Raw genomic sequence first — 7,334 nt, forward strand, 5'->3', positions numbered from 1 at the left:
TCAGCATATCATTGGTCATATTATTACACGAATTATACCTACGTAGGAGTGTTACGTTCGCAATAATATTCATCGGAAGCTGTACTTTATCCTCAATAAGCACTTAAACCAACCATCGCGCAAAGAATTAATCCGGCAATTCAAACCGCCCCAACTGGTCCCGGTATTATTCGAAACTTGGCGGAAGGAACGACACGCTCGAAACCATCCCCCTTACGTTATATACACTCGCACTTTAGAAAAGAACGTCGCGATAATGCGGCATTTTCAAACTTCCACCCCCCTCTTCATTCGATTACTTCGAAACGCTTTAAGAGAGAAGCCTCCGCGAACCAGACTCGGTTAGAAGAGGGGGAGCGAAATGTATGCAAATTTCTAAAAGACAGACGTCGATGAAATTCAACCCCCGCCTTGTACCCCGCGTTCACCCTCGGCCAAACTCCGCATAATAATGTCCCGAGTAGCACAGATGGGGGTAGGGAGAGAGAGAGGGAACGTCTTAAAATCTTTAAACAGGATTATACTCGAAGAGTGGCGCGACCGTATCCACACCTTTTCCACCCTTAAGCTTTCACGGGGTGTCGCGCCACGGAGCCATTAACCGCAAATTTAAGGAACCGACGTGCCACTTGGAGACGGCATTTCAAAAGACGTTTTCCAACGGCGAGAGTCGCGTATATACCCGCCGCGTAGCTCGACCGCACGGAAAAGATAGCTCGTCTGCGTTTTACATCGTGCTCTCTCTTCCATCGTAATGGCTGGACCAATGGAACGGTCGACGCCGGTTGAATGGGGTAGACACGGATGAGCTGGAAGGAAACACGGAGGATAGGACTACGGGGTTACTCTCTGATCGAGGGGTAAATGAGCACGAATCGCTGACTCTCATTATCTACCGTACCCACCGAGTTATCGTGCACACGCGTTATTTTTTCTTTCTTCCTTTCTTTAACGAGATTTTGTTCTTCTCTGGAGTATTGTAGGAATGTTCGTCCGTACTTGCGTGGAATTGTAAGGGGAGAAGGAAGAAGGCGATAAAAGAAAAAGTTAGAGGTAGGACGAAGGGCATTTTGAGAGGGGCTTAGACAGTGTAGGAGGGGTTCATCGATGCACGGTGTTTGGGAAGAGCTTAATGATCGAGGGAAACTGTGTTTCATTTTGAAAGTGTGGATCATTGAGAATAAATAAGATTAGGTGTATTAAAGAGTCTTTATAAATTCGAAATATTTCAAATAAAAGCGGAATTATTTAAATTTAGGCAATCAAATTGAAACTGTAACAACCATCAACGAAGACGGCGACAAAAATTTCCATTCCGCGAGAGGAAGTGAGGGGGACGCATCTCTATCCCTGTCGACAATCAAATAATCGCGAAGCGATAGAAGCTTCCAGAACAAACCAGCTCGCGATCCGCGGTAGACTCGTGGTTTTACGCGGGAGTCTCGCGGTTTCGCGCGGGAAGCCACTTAGTGACGCGGCTTGCTGATAAACCAACGGTCAAATATAAATATCACAGCCGCGGACGCGGTCAAGCATTCTTGCTGTACTCTGCTGGGAGAGAACGAGGTATTACCATCGGTCGCCTTTCAGAGTGGGAGAGTACGAAGCCTAGCTTTCGGACGCCCTTACAGCACAGGAGAGTACGGAGACTGACACCTGGGTCACTCTCTGGAGGAGAGAACGGCTGGACTATACGCACATACACATCTACATAACTGAGGTGGATGAGGAACGCCGTTGCACTGTTTTCACCTCAATTTATTAAGATCTAAGTGTACAATTCGCCCGGAAAATACAATCGTTTTATTCGTTAATTGTCCCTGCGGTAGCGGTTCGGCGGGTACGTCTCGACGGTTGGTAGAAGAAAAACTGAACTGAGGTTTTTCTATTGGTAGGACAAAGAGACAGGAGTAGAGATGGATAAAGATAGAAGTAGAGAAACGGAAAATTCGTGGAAAGCGGGGCCGTTCGTCCTCGTGCGAACCTGGATGCCACGTATGCGCTTCCTAGGCTACTCGAGGACGAAGGCAAGTCTTAACCCGGGGAGAGACAAAAGAACGGAAGGAATTGGAAAAGAGAGTTCGCGTGGAAGAATAGAACAAGGTTCGGTAAGGGCTTGTTGGCAGTGACGTACCCGTCACATAACCATAAATTAATAAATCGCTTCTTATTCACAATCTACCACAATACCCACACATTTGAAGATAAATACCCTTAACGATAAATAATCTACATCTCCCTGGTCTCAATTCGAACCGAGGAGAAAAATCTCGTTCCCGCATAAGTACCTACCATAGAGTAATCGAGACGCAACAACGAGTCGCGAAATCGTGAATTAATTCAACGTCTGTAGTGGTTGTCTGGTGTTTGGAAATCCGAGAAATTCTCTTCTTTTTCTTTTCTTTTTTTTTTGCACTAGCTACTGTGTGAATATATTCTCGCGGTGAGTAGAGGTTAAGAGGAGGAGAAGAAACGGGGTTGAGGCGAGGCAACTATTTTTCCTCGAGGAATCTTGCTTACGAAGCTCATTAACGAAGGTTGAATCGGGAATTCACAATATCGTTGAAACGAGACTTTGTTCCCGCCATTTACACCGAACATCGCTCTCGCATAATACCGTTGTTAATTTACTAATTAATGCGTTACTATTATATCGTCGGACCCAGTCGGCATTATTCAATCCGTTTCGAGTGATAAAATTATCTCTCTATACGAGTTACCGGCCAATGAACGAGTACCGCCGATTATTCCTTCCTTCACTCATTATTGTAATCACTTTTCGAATAAAATAAATTCGACCAGAGGAAGAGTACATACACCGTTTCGGGCGGCTGTCTGCTACACGATAGTCCCGCAAATTGGACGAGCAGAGTGGAGGATAAGGAAGGTCGAACAAAAGTTGCGACGAAAGAACTGTCCCATTCGAGATCGTTCGATAAACAACGTGATTTTTCATATTACACAGTTATTGATGATTTTATTTTCTTCAAGATTTCATACTTGCCATACGTTATTCGGTAGATTAGAGTAGGAAGGTCCCATAGTCGAACGAAAAGAGGAGCCGGGTCACTTTTGACCCAGCATAAGAGTTTTTGCCTATTGTATATCAGAGAATTAATTTTCTTCGTTAGATTTTTACTTAAATACATTAAACTACATTTCTCAGTAACTTCTTTTAAAAAGACATGGTATTATTAATTAACCCTTATGATTTCTTTTCTTGACTATGCATCTAAGCGTCAGTTATTTACTATTTTAGTACTATATTAAGTAAGAAAAGCTAATGTGTTATAGATTAATTAAATTTGACAATCCTCAGTTTTGTAAATTAAGTCGAAAATTTGGAAATAAAATTAATTTTTCTTACCGATATAACTGTTTTTATCAGATCGTGACTAAAGTCTGTGGCTCGAGTCCGACTCTTTATTATACAGCAAAGGAGTTAATGGTTGAATGACCTTTAATTGTAGCACGTTGAAATCGTCACAATAGTGGCTACCGCACAGCGACAAGAAAAGTATAGCATCCCAAATATAGCAACTCCACGACACTCTAAAGTTTCTCATGCCTACACAATGAATTTGACATCTTATCCTTCAAACCTCTAACTTCAAATATCCCGAAGATCCGAAAAATCGTCAATCCAAATCTCCAAAGAAGAAAAACAGAAAGATCGATTCACAGAGATAGTCCTGAACAAGTCACTCTAATCTTTCTCCACAGCTTTCCACTGGTACGACCAGTAGGGGTATGTCAGGCATCGGGAATACGTGGAAACGGCATCTCGAAAGGCGTGTTCTGCCCATCCATCCGAGAAGGGGCGATAGATCGGGCCGTGTAGGCGATGGTTTAGTGCATTCCATGTCGTAGATCCATTGTGGCCCCAAGGATTACCGAGTGGTTCAATGGACGCTCGGTCGATCCAGTGCTGCGGTAGTTGTGTTCAGTATTAACAGGCTACGGTAATTAAACACCCTGTGCCCGGTAATCTTTAGTTCCAATAACGCAGAAGGATGTCCGTTTCTCACCTTTCTCCCTCGTTCTAACACAAACAAACACACACACCCTACCTACACCCTATGTTACTACGAAAGTTACGACGTTCTCTCTCTACCCGCTATTCCTCGACGCCGAGAAACTCGTTTAATGCTCGTCAATGGCGGAAGTCTATTCGACAAACAACGGCCGCGCGCACTCGTCGTCCTGCCGCATTCGCCGCGGAGCTTAAACTTTGTTCGTAAAACCCCGTGGGAGTAAGGAAAGGGGGGCCTCTTTGCGGCGTATCAATTTAACACAGTTCCAAGGAAACGATACACACACACACACGCGCGCGCGCGCGCATAGAGATAGTATAGACACATACACAGAGACAAGAGGCAATGGCGTGCTCGTTAAGAGGCATCGACTTTCCTCGTGGAATTCCCCGGGCCGAGCTCATTATGGATTTTACGTCGCCTAAAGTATTTGCTCGCGGCGAGATAAAGACGACCATGCCGTTTCAAAGCACGCGGAGAGACTTGCTTGCTAACTCCCACCTATCCTGCCCGGAAACGCCTGGTCCTTTCAGACCTTTAAACGTTACAGTCTATCTCCTCTGCCCGTGATATTCAAAATGTTACGAGGAATCGATCGATATCGATCGCGATATTCCAAACCTCCCACGTTCTCTTAATGAGACACTTTTTTCTCTCTCGTCGAATTCCCATGTACACACTCAGGTTTGAACAACCCGTCTTGCGTTCCGCGACAACTTCCATTTCAAATTTTAATTGCATCTTCATTTTCAGGGGGGAGTGATTACAGGGTGCCGCGGAGTACTCTCGAACGATCACGTAATCGTTACGACGTGGAAGAGGAGGAGGACGAGTAATCAGAACGACGAAGAGGACTCGAAACGAGGAACTATCCGGTAGACGGACGACGAATCGTGGTACGTATCGCTAAATACCACTATAGACCGTTCGAAAACAAGCATATACAGGTACATACACGTACAGGTTGTGCGGTGGGTAGCTTTTGAACGTGCGAACAACCCTCGTACTAATTCGTTCGAACGTAGGGAACGTGGCATCAAAGAAAAACGACGACGTATCTGACCATAGGAGGAGGAGGAGAAGAGAGGGGTGTAGGATGTGGTCAGCCGTCCGTTCTGCATCGAGTTGGGTGAATGGAACCGGAACGCTAGCGGAGGGTTAGAGCTGCTTTGGTTGAATGGATGGCTCGTGAACGGGTCAGGGAGAAGCGTCGGCGGTACTCATTATTAGCCGTGAGCTTGCGCCATTTCCATCCTCCATCTCTCTCTCTCTCCCTCTATCCTACGGACCGGTTGCTGCTGAGTAAACACTTTGATTTATGTGCCACGCTACCCCTGATAAGGATAAACCGACTCCTGGAGGAGTAACAGCAACGAAGGGTGTAGAGAAGAGGGGCGTGTAGTGGAGGTTACATAGCTCTACTCAACGTATACAATCCGGCAACTCTTCCTCCTCCTCTCTCCCTCTTCTGTAAGCTTGATTCTCCTGTAAATTTCCCTCCCTCCTCTCCGTCTCCTATCTAGTTTCCACCCCCTCATCTGCCTCTCTGTTTCTACTCTGTCTGTGTATCTTGGTTACCTCGTCTCTTTGTCTTCGTCTATCCGTGTTTATCCCATTCTTTGGCCCCTCTCACCCTCTACGACTGTCCGTCTCTCCCTCCCCTCTCTCCGCACTCTAGATGCACGAGGCCGCAACCACCGTGGTACCTACACCCTGTATATGCACAGCGGTGCATCCGTCCCTATCTAGATCCATCCGTCCTCGTCCCTCAATGGTATATCGTGGCTCGTGTACGTGGTTATTACACGGTTCCGTTGCAACGGCACGCCTGTGCATCCAGACAACAGGGTATCCAGCGTGCAGCCCGCCAGAAAACAGTAGGAGCCTGCGAGCGACACCGGTTCTCCGGGCTTTTAACGAGCCACGCGAATCGCGGGGGATCGAGGAAGTGGCGGCGTTTCATTGGTTATTCTTTTCTGGCCAAGGGAGACGGACGTAGAGCGAAAAAAATAAAAGAGGGGAGATAAAAAAGAGAGAGAAACAGAGGCGTATCCGACCGCAATGCAAACGTTTCGATACGTTTTCGGGGACGATCGAGGAGTGTCCCTCGCTCGTTGTCGTTTGAATTTTAATGGACCGGCCGCCGGCGACAACGAGACGCTTTTTCCACGTGTATTTTTACAACGCCCGCTGTAATGACGAGATTGCCTTCCATCCCCGTACACATATCACCGGCTTGCTATTTTTTCTCTCTCTCTCTCTGCTTTTGTTTAATGAACAAATTACGCGACCATGTCACTCCGCGGGAAAAAACAACACAGAGAAAAAAAAAGAAGCTTGTGTATACGATGCGTTGACGCCGTTCCGCTCCGGCGTAACCAAATTGCTGCGCACTTCCGGTTACACGCGCGCGAATTAAGACCTCGGTGGAGCCAGCTAGCGTTATTATTCCGCGGAATAAACCGTTTCGAAGCTACGCCGAACGACGAACGTGAACCGTCTAGAGAACTTTTAATCGACAAAGGTGTGATAGAAGGTAGCCGAGGAACGTGTAGCGATATTCTCGAATGATTAATGCCGGCTCCAGTGTTTCTTGCCGTGGTTTCTCCGTATCGACCGCGGAAACACCGGCTGATAAAGCATACACTCGGCTCGTTAATAATCAGCCTGAGATAACTGTCCAAGAAAGTGCAACGTGGTAAATAAAATTTGAAAATGTTACAAAGGAGAAAATAAAGATAACGGAGGAAGAAGAACGGGTAAGTTTGTAGAGGTTTGAAGAACGAAAAAGAAACAGGGGTGAAGTTTGGTACAAGACTGGCAGATGGTTGGTACGTAACCCTGCCACGCAACACGGTTTCATTCAATTCCTTGATTTATCGTAGCTCATAAACACGATTACTGTGCGGTTTCGTCGAACCGGAATAGCACGCATACGGACAACGAGAGAGAGGAGATCCGAGGGAGCGGCAGCGGCGCACAACAGGCTGTGTTTCTGTCTGCCGGAAAACAGAAGTCCATAAATGGCACGCGCTGACGCTGTTTAACGACTTTCGCAAAGCCAACAACCGAAAAGCAACTTGGCGTTCTCGTTGGTGAGCAGGTTTTCGCTCAGGTTGTATCGCGCGCGATCGTTGCTTCCGTGGAGCATGAAATCCTCGGTGTATAAAATTCCACTTGTAAATGTATTTTCATCCGCAGATAGAGAGAGAGTGGGAGTGTATGACTGTTGCGCTCGCATTTCCTCCGCGTATATGTATACACGGCTGATCAAAAGTTTCCGGTTAACGGCATATTGAC

This window comes from Habropoda laboriosa, unplaced genomic scaffold (assembly GCF_001263275.1).
Source record: "Habropoda laboriosa isolate 0110345459 unplaced genomic scaffold, ASM126327v1 scaffold22, whole genome shotgun sequence".
Lineage (NCBI taxonomy): Eukaryota > Metazoa > Arthropoda > Insecta > Hymenoptera > Apidae > Habropoda > Habropoda laboriosa.